The following is a 13,086-nucleotide window of genomic DNA, read 5'->3' as shown; positions in this document are numbered from 1 at the left end:
AGAAGTCAAATCAAAATTATATTGTTTTAACCCAAGAAGCCTCTTCAAGGAACTTGGGCGGCTGAGCTGCCTCATGTGTCTGAGAGCAAGGTCACGCACGGGCTGCCTGACGTCAGACTGGTGGGCGGTGTTTACAGGAGCGGGAGGTCTCCCGAGGACTTCCTCCCCTTTTGCAGCTGCTCTGCATCTCCTCAACAGCTGGGCCGGGGCAGAACCAGATGGACAGACTGGGACACAAACATCTCTGAGTGTCTCTGCACCCTCAGAGGGTTTCTTTGGTCTTTCCTCAACGGCATGGATGTCTGGCTGTTTGTTTGTGCTATTACTTGGATTAAAAAAAAAAAAAAAAACTTGCTTTATTCTTATTCCAAGAATAGCTTCCAAGACAAACAACACCTGATATTCCTGTGGAACCTCAGAGCATACATGTACTTTCATCTACATTCATCTGTGAAGCCTCACTCTCAGCCTGAAAGGTGTGTTACTTTTTCATCCTTGTTTTATAGATGAGGAAACTAAAATTAGAAAAACGTGCTCCCAGTTTATCCAGCTCAGAGCCTTGAACCAGCTCGTAAGCTTCTGTATCCCGGAAGTCACACTTCCTACTGTATCATGAAAGGATGCAATTCCAATTAATTAGATTCACAAACACTCAGGGCATCACTGAACAGTCCACGATGTGGTTCCAATCAAGGGTGACCTTGACACCCCATGACCCAGAGTTGTGGCCTTGCTGATGGCTTCACATTTGTACAATACTCTTTCTGGTGCAGAAGGCATCTGTTTGTCTGTCTGGTGCTCTGGAAGACAGGTCTCCCCTGTCACATCCATGAGCAAAGCAAGAATGTTCTTGCTGTGGCTACTAGGCAAGGACTGAGGTTAGTATCTGAACATCCTGAGTCCCCAGGGGTCCATCCTACCCAGAAGGGCCCAGGCCTGTGCCTGTGCTGTGCAGAACCCAGGTCTGATAAAACTCTGGCTCTTGCTTCTGCAGCCTGGTTTTCAGTTTTACATGTGGCTGAGAGATTTGAATAAACACAGCATTAGTAACAAAGTAGCATTTAGCTATTCAAATGCTCTGCATTGGTTCAAATGCTATTATTCATCTGAATTCTCAGCTTCCTAGAAATTCCTAGGAACAAGATGTCATATTAGGGAAATGTGGGCATTTTAATCTTTGTCTAGAGGGGCCTGAAGCAGGGAGAGAAGGGTGGGGATGGCAAGTGTATCATAGAGCACACTCTGGCAGGAAGGCACCAGGAAGCCCCAGAATCTGAATCACAAGTCATCAAGGCCTGGCCAGTAATTGAATCATTGGAGTGAAGCCAACATTCTAAGCAAACACACCCCTTGTGGCTGTAATAAAAGAGCAGGCTGCAAAACACACACCCACCCACCCGCCCCCCGCCGAGAGAAAAAGCAGGCTTCCACTTACCCTCTTATCCCTCCTTAAACTATTAATATCAATGTCTTACCCCAGCTTTCTTCCTGCACCTCATCTGCTAAAGGGCGACAGCAATCTATCTCACAGGCTTGCTGGGATGACACACGGGAGCACCTAGCACTAACACACCTGGTACCCATGGGTGTTTAAGTGTCAAGGAGACGGAGAGATGAGGAAGGCCTGCAAGGAACAGTGGAAGACACACTTTGGGATGGAGAAGAGATAACAAAGTGATAGTGATAGTCCTTTCTTTTTAAAAATTTTGTTTGTTTGCAGTGCTCTGCACGTGGGATCTTGGTTCCTTGACCAGGGATTAAACTCACACCCTCTGCATTGGAAGTGCAGCAGAGTCTTAACCACTGGACCACTGGGGAAGTCCTGATATTCCTTTCCAAGAGAAGTATATATATAGGCTCAGATTTAGCAGAGTGAAAAAGAAAGAGACCAGTTCTTTCTTAAGCTTGATAACAAGACAAAAACCATGCATCCAATGGGAAACAAAGGTAAAAACTCAGCAAAAGAAGAATTTCAAAGTAATCAGGCAGTAACATCTACTGACAGGGCCTTTGAAGGAATGCTGAGAGAGGACCGTCAAGCCCCTAAGAACTGGTTTTCTATTCTCATAAACACCTATTATTTTCTATCAGAGCCTACAGGCTGAATCCAGACTGCAGATGTGTTTGGTTGGGCCCCACACAGGGTTAACCTGTGTGTGTGTGTGTGTGTGTGTGTGTGAAACAGAAACATACAGAGAGAAACAATGTATGTGTTTTAACTGTCAACATTTGAAAAATAGAGAGATTTCATTTAAAAAAGAGAAATCTCTAGAAAAGTCAGAAAATCTTTTAACAGTGGGCTAAATCTTAGTAGGTGCACACGTACCAGATCCTCTGTTTTAGCTTATAGCCCAGCCTTTACACTCTGCCTTGGATGCTCAGCTCCGAGTGTATGCTCGAGGATTAGGCTAGGGGACTTGGGTTCACTCCTGCCCCCGACCGTTCCTAGCTTTAGTGCCCTCTGTGACACTTGTACCCTTTCTAAACCTCAACTTTCTCATGGGAAAAATGGGGATAATAATACTTCTCTGTCTCAAAGGCATCAGATAAGCATGTGAGTCTAGTAAATACAGAGGGCAGCTAGTACCTGCATTCTCTGATTGCAGCCCAAGGGAAGTGCTTTGAGTACCCAAAGGCTCATGTTCCCTCTCTTCCAGCTGAGCCCTGCTACTGCAGTGTCATCAGCTGAACTGTGTCCCCAGAAGTTTCATAGGTTGAAGTCTTAACTCCCCCAGAATTCATAATGTGACTGCATCGAGATATAGGGTCCCTAAAGAGGTAATTAAGTTAAAATGAGCTCATTAGGGTGGGGGCCTCCTAGGAAGCAGCAATTTGGCCACAGCAGGGGACAGAAAAATGGCCATGTGAACACACAGGGAGAAGTGGGCACCTACAAGCCAAAGAGAAAGGTCTCAAGAAGCCAACCCTCGCCAACACTTTAACTGCAAACTTGTAGCCTATAGAATCGTAGGAAATTAAATTTCGGTTGTTTAAGCCCCTCAGCCTGTGTCACTTTGTGTTAGCAGCCCAAGCAAACGAATATCCCCAGGTGCTCTCACAGCTAGGGTCTGGATGATGCAGGCTTTGCTGACCTCATGCATTCGAGAGGGATCTGGAAGGTGGAAGTGAGAAGGCACCTTCTTGCTGCTCGGCTTATTTCTGATGGCTAACCAGGTGGGAGGCAACCTGCTCCTGGCACCCCAGTGTGCAGTCACTAGTAGCATGGTGCTAAGAAGCTGTGTGGCTGCAGCAGCCTGCTAGTTATGCTGCAGGGCCCCTGGGCACCAGTTCTGTGGTGCTAGCTAGAAGTTGTCTGGGGGGCTCCACTGAGAGCCTGTGTCTCCATTCGTTCCATTGACTACACAGGCACACAATCCCCTATATTAAAGCTCATTCTGCGAACACCCCCAAGAACGCTTTTGGTTTGCTGGACCTAAACCCCAACTGATTCACAACTGTTAATCTATTGTTTTGTAATCTGTAAATAACTTACAAAGATTAGCTATGATTTCTACTTTCATACTATTATTGCTGAACACACCAAATTCTACAACTTGAAAAGGAAAGCTAAGGCAGAATTCTTCTTCCCAAACAGAGCTTGCAGGCAAGAAGGCCATGGGTAGCTGAACATGTGACTAGCTGCCTGCATGTCCTGCCCTGCTCCTGTTCAGTTTTGAGAACAAAGGGTGAAAAGAACAAGTTATTGGCCTATGGGGACGAAAAGTAAGACAAAGAGATGAGGAAGGCCTGCATGGAACAATGGAAGACATGCCTTGGGATGAGAAGAGATAACAAAGTCATGGTGATATTCCTTTCTATTTTTTTGGCTGCACTGTGGGGCATGTGGGATCTTAGTTCTCTGACCAGGGATTGAACCTGCGACCTCTGCATTGGAAGTGTGGCAAAGTCTTAACCCCTGGACTGCCGGTGAAGTCCTGATATTCCTTTCTAAGAGAAGTATATGTAGGTTCAGAATAAGCAGAGTGAAAAAGAAAGAGAACAGTCTCTCTCAAGACCTCAACAGAGCTCTTCTTCTAAAAGCAGATGTTTTTATACTTGTTAACCCTTTGAGGTCCTTGTCTGGTATATTTGATTAGTTGATTTTACCTGCCATCCAGGGCACCTGTGCTTGAATAATGATGATGTTACTGTTACTGTCATCATGATAAAATTAAAAAAACTAATACTACTTGTTGAGTACTGAAATATGTGCCAGGTAAGTAAAATCTAAGAATTGTTTCATTTAATCCTCTCAGAGATAAATTCTCTTATCATTTCTGTTTTACAGATGAAGCACAGATGGTGAAAAAAGTCCTGCCAAAGATCACACTGAATTACGTAGCAGAGCTGGGACTCAGGGCCACCTGACTTGCAAGGTCATCCTCTCCATTGCCAATCTATACTGCATAGGCCTCTGAACATCAAAAGACACAGGAAGAAATTGAGAGAAAGCAAGGCTAAGCGTCAGCCAGAAGCACTGGACAAGGAAGACAAGGCCTCCCTTTCAGGGCCTGTTGCCCCTTCAGTTAGGTGGTCTCCACAGCCATGACGGTAGAAGTGGGGAGTTGAATGGCCTTGAGAGAAGACCAAAGTGAAGAAGAACTGGTCGCTCTTATTTTAAGAGAAGGACCGCCCCGGATTTCAGGTAGGACTCTTGCTAAAGACACAGGATGGTTCCCATCCTCCTCCTGTGTCCCAGGGAAGCTGGCAGGGAGCCATGTGCCAGTGAGCCAGTCCTGGGTAATAAATCAGAGGACAGAGCTGCAGAGCCTGAGCAGCTGGTTCCTAACTTCACGGTGTATCCAGAACACCTGGGGCACTTGCTAAAAAAACCCAATCTATATCAGAGGCAGGACCCAAGAATCTGTGTTTATAGGCTTCCTAGAGAACGCTCATATAGGTCCTCCTGAGAAACACCAGTGACGATTATCAGAGTCCTACCTCTGGGTTCTACCCACGTTTATTTCTGCCTGGGTCTTAGAACAGGTCAGCTTAAAAGAATGCCACTTCCTACCTATGCTTAACTTTTCAAAGGTCTGAACAAGTCCTGGGAAATTCTAACTCCTTCTCATAACCTTAACCTATAGGATTAACCCTCCCTCAGTTTGAAATAGTTCTTAGTACTTAACATCCTTCTTTGTAACTCAAGTCTAAATTTGTTTTCCTAACAACTACTACTTCCTTCTGGAAAATGTCTCGTCCCTGGCATCCGTGATGTTAGGCTGTCCTGTTCTTGCCTGTCTGGTGCTATTCCTTTCTGCAGCTCTTGTTCCTGCTTCTGACTTTGGTTTTCTCAGGGGCTTAGTCTTGGAGGGCTGCAGAAAGAGCCTTTATAGTCAGATAAATTCGAATCCTGTCTCCTCATGGACTACTACCCAGAACTGCTTTACTTCTCTGGCCTTCAGTTCCCTCATCCGTAAAATGGGAAGAGATAATAATAGTACATACCTAATAGGGTTGAACCAGGAGGAAATGGGAGAACATATGGAAATTACTCAGCACCTGCCTGACCCACACTGGTCCTCAGTGCCGTAGATGTTGATCCTAAAGGACTTTAGCTAAGACCAACATGCTTCCCGTGCATACAACCCTGACCTTTTACCTTAATTCCAATGTCTAAATAAAAGCCTATTTTGATTCACACTCGAATGCTGCACAGTTGCTTCAAACACAACACATCTAAAATCCAATACAACACATCTAAAATCCAATACAACATTGCCACCTGCCCCAACCATTCTCATGTCCCTTTCTCAGCACCACTACTGTTCTGGCCACAGGACATCTTTCCAGTTCCTAAAACCGACCTTTGTCTGACAGAAATGTGAGCCACTTGTGAGGTTAAATTTTCTAGTAGCCACATGAAAAAAAAAAAAAAAAGAAAGTGAAATTAATTTAGCTCAATGTGACCAAAATTAAACCAAATTAATGTTAAAAAACTGAGCTATTTTACTCTTTTTGGTACTAAATCTTTGAAACTCAGTGTGCATTTTGCACTTACAGCACGTCTTCATTTGAGCCCCACTTTAAGTGCTCACCAGTCACAATGGCTGCCTAACTGGACAGTGCAAAGTTAGATCCTTTAAGAGGGCTTCCCTGCTGGCTCAGACAGTAAAGAATCTGCCTGCAATGCAGGAGACCTGGGTTTGATCGGTGCAAACTTAGATCCTGGCACTTTCCAAATTCTCTTGATTCGTACTTTGACAAATCTTGCATTTAAACTTTTCCCCATTTTCCAGTTTCTATTTTACCTCAGTTTTGGCTCCCAGCACTTCAAGTTAGGTCTACTCATCAGTCTTGAAACCATTCATGTTCCTTATTTGCCTCCAATCTAATCTATCTATCCTCACCAGGATATGATTTGCCTCTAATCTATCCTCACCAGGATATGCTCAGATAAAGTACCATTTTTAGCTTATATCTCTCTGGCTCAGGAAAGTTCCAGGGACTCCCCAGTACCCCTAGGAAGAGTTTAAAAAGGGCTTAGCTTTGCAGTCAAGATCCTCCCCAGTATTTCTGTCCCGTAATAAAAATTCTAATCCTAAAAGCAGCTTATTACTGCCTAGAGCTTACTGTATGCTGGACAGCAGCCTGTAAGCCAATGACTGGCAGTACATTATCCTAGTGAATCCTCACAAATGCCCTGTGAGAAACACTATGCATTTTCATCCCCATTTTATAAATGAAGAAGCTGAGGCATAGAGAGGTTAAATATGTACCTAGTGCCACACAGCCAGCAAGCTGCCTGGTTGGGATCTGAGCTCAGGCAATGTGATTCCAGAGGCCCAGCTAGAACCTCTCCTGCTCTCTACTGCTGTAGCCTCAGGGGTCTGTCACCCCATCCCTGGCTTTGTGGGCTGTGTTTTCAAGTCCCATCTGGAAATCTCCACCCAAGTTTTCTGCCTGCTTCTCTTGGCCGATTTATTTTATCTTTTAAAAACATTTATTTCTTTTATTTGGCTGTGTTGGGTCTTAGTTGTGACATGCGGAATCTCTGTTGGGTCACGCAGGGTCTTTCATTGCAGTGAATGGGCTTCTCTAAGCTGCTGCGCACGGGCTGAGTTGTTCCATAGCGTGTGGGATCTTAGTTCCCCGACCAGGGATTGAATAAGCGTTCCTCTGCATTGCAAGGTGGACTCTTAACCACTGGACCACTAGGGAAGTCTGTTGGCCAGTTTAAATCCTCTCTTCTTTTAGGCTACTTCACATTTCTCTCTCTTCCAGGAAGGGCTGCCTAACTACTTTTGCTTACAGTGACTAATTCCCCTTAATAGATTCCTGATATTAATATATGTTTGAAGCTCAGGGGCTCAAGGACCCCTAAGGGATGGCCCATGAATGAGATGGGGAGACAGGAAGAGTTATGAACGAAGTCCCTAAAGCTATACACAAAATTTGGTATGTGTGTCTATGTTCTTTTTCTGAAGTGAGGATTTATAGCTATCATCAAACTGTCAACAAGCATCTGCAACCCCATTGATTTCAATGCTTGACTGTATGTTATTTAATGCTTATTGGTAACTGACTTTGTATGCATGGAGATTATCTTCCCACTAAAGTGTGGGAAGTTTAGCTCAATAATAATAGTCTAGCAAGTACATTTATTCATCACTTACTATGTGCCAGCTACTATATCAAATATTCTCTACAGATAATACTTCACTTAATACTGTCCGCAACTATAAGGTTGAATGTGTTATACTTATTGAAACTGAAGTTTAGGAAGGCTAAATACTTTCTGATCTTCGAAGCTCAGACAGCTAGAAAGTGGTAGAAACAGATTTGAACCCAGAGCTTTTCTGCTTCAAAGCCACACCCTTAACCAGGCAGGTGAGATCTCTGTACTATCCTCTCTCTCACATTGACTAACGCAGAGAATTGGGCCTCAATAAATACCTGGGTTAGACTAAGACATGGGATGTAGCAACCAACACAACATCAGCCAGTGTGAACCTATCACCCTGGGGTGTCAGTGTACCCAGTGTTTGTTTTCCTAGAGACGGGATACACCCTGCTGCTCCTTCTCACGTGTACCCTGCAAAATACTGCCTGTTCCAAGTCAAAGGTTACCCATCTGCTGGGTTCCCTTCACAGCTCTGAGGAGCTGGGGTGGAGGTCCTGGGACTCTGATGCACTTGATTAGGGCCAGTTTCTGGGGCTGTGAACATTAACCTCCTGCATGGGTTGGCCCCTGAGTGGTGCCCAGATTCTGAGGGCAATGCCACTTTGCACCCTCAGACTGTGCCCCACACAGATTTGCAGTCAGTGAAGGTGCACTGAGGGAACGGGTCTCTGACGTGCAAAGTAGGGGAGTAGCGCTCCCCATCACCTACCCCCATATGCCAGGCCAGGGTCCAGCCACGCAGAGGCGCGTGTTTACCATCAAGACTGAGGCTGATCTTTACAAACAAGTTTTACTCTCTACCTAGCGTAGCAAGACAAGATATGTGAAATGATGTACTTATATCTGCGTGGCTGGCTGAAGTCAGCTGGATGTCCCATTTGTTTATTCATGAATGAATACATAAATGAACAGATGACTTCCATAACTAGTTAGTACTAAAGACAAAGGCTAACACTAACAGTGTGCTTTTTCTGTGCCAGGTACTGTGTTCAGGGCTTTATGTGAACTTATTCTATTTACTCTTTACAATGTCCCTGAAAAGGAAACTACTATTATGTCACTAGTGCTAGTGTGGTGTTAGTTGCTCAGTTGTGTCTAACTCTTTGTGACTCCATGAACTGGGGCCTGCCAGGCTCCTATGTCCATGGAATTCTCTAGGCAAGAATACTAGCGTGGGTTGCCATTTCCACTCTAGTGGGAAGATCTCCTGGGCATCTTCCTGACCCAGGGATCGAACCTGGGTCTCCCACACTGTGGGCAGATTTTTAACCACCTCAGCCACCAGGAAAGCCCTACATCACTAATTTTTAAGATTTAAAAGAATATATGTGTATAGTCCAGATTTTAAACAATCCAAGAGAGTAGGCAACAAAAACTAGCTGTCCTCCTACTCTGGATTTCACAAGGCAATCACTGTTACTAGTTTCTTGGGTTTTCTTCTGAAGACATCACATGCACATACAAATGTGATTACTCATATATCTGTTTCAAAATTACAAATGAGATTATGTCATATGCATTGCTCTGTACCCTGTTTTTATTTTAATATATTTGGGGGTCATGGTGAAGGTGGTGTTATTAACCCATTTTTCAGATGATGAAACTGAGGCTCTATAGGACTGAAATCAACCCTGGTGCTCATAGCCATCATGGCACACACTGCACCTGCCTGTGTCCTATATGAGGAGCTTGCTGGGGCTGGAGAAAGGAAATGGGAATGATCAGAGAAGCTGATCAGAAGGCTGAATTCCTGCTGAAGCAAGTACAGTTGATGGCCCTTTCATCCCCAAACCCCAGACAACTGGTGCCTTCTTCTTCATCTACGTGACCTATTGGGAGTTCTCCCACCAGCCTTCCTGGGGGATGTGCTTTGCACACTCTCTAGCTCCCCAAGCTGAGCAGGGCTGGACATTGTCTACAATAAGCTCTATTACCCAGTATGTTGTCCACAACATAGCCATTCTACCCTCATTCTTAATGGGCTGACAAAGCAGCAGAACAGAGATATGTAGGATTCCAAGGCCTCACTGCTTTGGGGAGCAAAGGATGCTATCTGAAGTGAGGAAGCCCCCTGAGCAGTGCTTCTCCACCTCTGAGTCAGCAGGTCTAGGCTAGAGGGTTGAGAATTTGCATTTGTGAGAAGTTCCCTGAAGGGCTGATGTTGCTGGTGTGGTGTGGAGACCACTCCTGGAGAAGCACTAATCTAGGGGCTCCTTGTTGGAGTCACCCCGACTCTCAGGCTCCTTCCCTTCACAGGTGCTGAGCACCTGGGGGGTGCAATGAAATGGGCTCTTTGCTATGTTCTTCTGTTGTTTGGAAATCATTCATTTGCTCCCAAAGACACAGGCACTTCACCTTGAGGAAGTTATTCCTGGCAAGGGACACAGGACCAATCTAAGGAAGGAGGAAGAACATTCCAGATGGCCATTCATCTCTTACCTGTGGTTATGTAGTTGATGGCCTTTTCCTCTTTTTTGTTTTTCTAATTATGAAAGCATGATAACACATTTACAGGAGACTTGGAAAATACAGAACCAAGTTATATATAGTTCCGCTCTATATTACAATTATTTTTAAGTAGATGAGATTTTCAGTTGGAGTTTCAATATCAAACTCTCAAAAATTAATTAAAAATATGGAATGCTTCACAAATTTGCATGTCATCCTTGCATGGGGGCCATGCTAATCATCTCTGTATCATTCTAATTTTAGTATATGTGCTGCTGAAGCAAGCACAGTTGATGGCCCTTTTATCCCCAAGCCCAGACAACTGGTGCCTTCTTCTTCATCTATGTGACCTATTGGGAGTTCTCCCACCAGCCTTCCTGGGGGATGTGCCTTGCACACTCTCTAGCTCCCCAAGCTGAGCAGGGCTGGACATTGTCTACAATAAGCTCTATTACCCAGTATGTTGTCCACAACATAGCCATTCTACCCTCGTTCTTAATGGGCTGACAAAGCAGCAGAACAGAGATATTTAGGATTCTGGTCATAAAGGCCTAGCATCTGATTGATTTTAAACAGAGGGCATGTTTCTAATACTGCTAAGCAGAGAGGAGTTCACCTACTTGCCCCGAGTGAATTAAAACAAACAACCAAGCAACCAAACACCTAACGGGAGAGTTGAAAGTGAGGCAGCAGGCAAATACTGTTCCATCCACTTTAGATTAAGCAATTTAGTCATTCTGCTTTGAACGGCACAGCAGCTTGAACGCACAGGGCACAGGAGTGGGTTTGAGAGAGAGAGAGAGGCTGAGAAGGACTGAGACGAGTGTGTGCAGCTCCCTGACATTTACAGCCACCAGCTGGGGCTGGGCATGGCTGACAAACAATGAATGTGGGTGTTACACGGGTGATTAAAGGGCTTGTGATTCCAACGAGATGGACTAAGTACTGAATATGAATAAGGAATATCAGTGGGCCAAAAGGCATGCCAAATGCAAGCATTAGGAGCTTAGAGAAGACAGTCAGTGAGGGATTGAGCAAGCAGACATGCACACAGGACACAAGTCTTAAACGGACCAATCCCCTGAGGATATGAACTGGACGGGTGGTGGTCAAGGAGTGGGGAGACTCTCGGAATGGTTACTGAGGGGAGCATGGAGTGGATGAAGGCTGACTCTGTTACATGAAAATGGGAGCCACCAAAGATTACTAAGTAGAATGACAGGCATGGGGAGTGTTATCAGAAAAACAATCAAACAACCTTATGCAGGATGGAACAGAAGTGGGGAACTGAGAGGGACAAGTAGAACATTTCCGTGGAAGGTCTGGGGGGCAGGCAATTTGGTATAGATCCCATTTTTGATCAGATGGAACTGGGTTCAAATCTGTACTCCGTGTGTAGGTGGAATGAACCACTTAGCCTCACTGAACCTCGAGGTGCTCTATCTGTAAAATGGGGTAACAAGAGTGCCCACCTCACAGGACCATAATGATTAAATTACAGAAAAGAACCTAGCACATGGAAACCACCCAGTGTTATCTATCAGCATCATTATTGCTCTTAGGAGTTAGAACATAAGATTTCAAACAGATGGAGGCAATTGGAATGCAAAGAAAAAGCTGGATACAAGAGGTAAGAAATGTGAGAATGAACAAGACTTCTTCTTTGGGCTGAATGGGGATCAGCTGCCCGGAGGTGGTGGCTGAGTGCTGGCCTCTGGATGCAGGGCATGGAGAGAGGAGCGGAGCACACCCTTGGGCCTTCCCCGTGTGGGCAGGGACCAGAAAGGCAGCTTTAAAGGAGCGGAGAAGGGGCAGGGTGACACTGCCACAAAAGCCAGGGGAAGAGAGGCAGGAAGGACAAGTTAACACTGTGTAAATATGTTTAGTCAGTTAGTCATAAATATGCTTAGTTAAAATACATTATATCCAAAAAACACACTGGAAGAAAATATTCCACAATGTAGCTATCACTAGGTGGTAAGGATTTTAGGGGATTTGTAGTATTTTGATGCAGTCCTGCATGTGCACATTTTTATTCATTCATTTTGCTCTTAATAGCTAATACTTGTACAGCTCTTACACTTGCAAGCATTGTTCTATGAACTTTACAGATATTAACTTACTTCATCCTCAAAACGATGCAAAACAACGCTATGAGGTCCTTACTATTGTTTTTCTTAGTTTAGGATTAAAGGAACTGAGGGAGGCAGATGCTTAGAACACAGACAGCCAAGGTCAGAACGAAGTGGAGGCGCCAGCACTGTGACCCGGCAGCCTGGCTCCAGAGGTTGTGCTCTTAACCACGTGTGATGCTTTTATGATTAAAAAAAAAAAAAAAAATCCCAGCAATAGTTATTCACACAACTAAGAGGAGGGGCAGTTATTAGTCACTTCACAGAGGTAAAGGAAGGAGAGAGCAAGCCTAGCTCATGGAACGTGGTGACTGGGGGCCCCTGAGTGAGTGGTTTGCACAGTGTGAAGGGAAGGGCAGTGGAAGGATAAAGGGAGACCCATTAATTCAGAAACATGGGTGGTGAGCATGGGGCTTCCCCAGTGGCTCAGCGGTAAAGAATCTGCCTGTGATGCAAAAGATGTAGGAGATACAGGTTCATTCCCCGGGTTGGGAAGATCCCCTGGAGGAGGACATGGCAACCCACTCCAGTATTCTTATCTGGAGAATCCCGTGGACAGAGGAGCCTGGCGGGCTACAGTCCACAGAGTCACAAAGAGCTGGACACGACTGAGGCGACTGAGCACACGAGCACATGGGTGCAGAGCACAGGGGAATATTTAGAAAAATGTGGCTGAAAGTCGTCTAATTGGCAACGAAAAAGGGAATCCAACCACTGATGCAGCAACAGCTTGGGTGGATCTCTCGGACATCACCCTGACTGAAGGGGAGCCCATCACAGAAGAGCGCCTACTAGTAACATTTACATACAATTCAAGGAAGAATTAACCTCTGGTGACAAACCAGGAGGGTGGGGAGACTGGCTGAGGAGGCAGATGAAGCA

General features: G+C 45.1%; 1 protein-coding gene and 1 non-coding gene across 4 annotated transcripts in view; both read right to left on the bottom strand.

Moving 5' to 3' along the window:
* Positions 1-13,086, bottom strand: part of GNG12 (G protein subunit gamma 12) — a 141,289-nt gene that overhangs the window by 9,090 nt on the left and 119,113 nt on the right. The window lies entirely within an intron of this gene.
* On the bottom strand, positions 10,254-10,360 carry LOC113890564. Its single transcript, XR_003510529.1, has one exon. It is a non-coding gene; the product is annotated as a U6 spliceosomal RNA (small nuclear RNA).

The sequence above is a fragment of the Bos indicus x Bos taurus genome, chromosome 3 (genome assembly GCF_003369695.1).
Source record: "Bos indicus x Bos taurus breed Angus x Brahman F1 hybrid chromosome 3, Bos_hybrid_MaternalHap_v2.0, whole genome shotgun sequence".
Lineage (NCBI taxonomy): Eukaryota > Metazoa > Chordata > Mammalia > Artiodactyla > Bovidae > Bos > Bos indicus x Bos taurus.
Note: the sequence above shows the minus strand (reverse complement) of the source record. Positions and strands in the feature narration are given on the sequence as shown.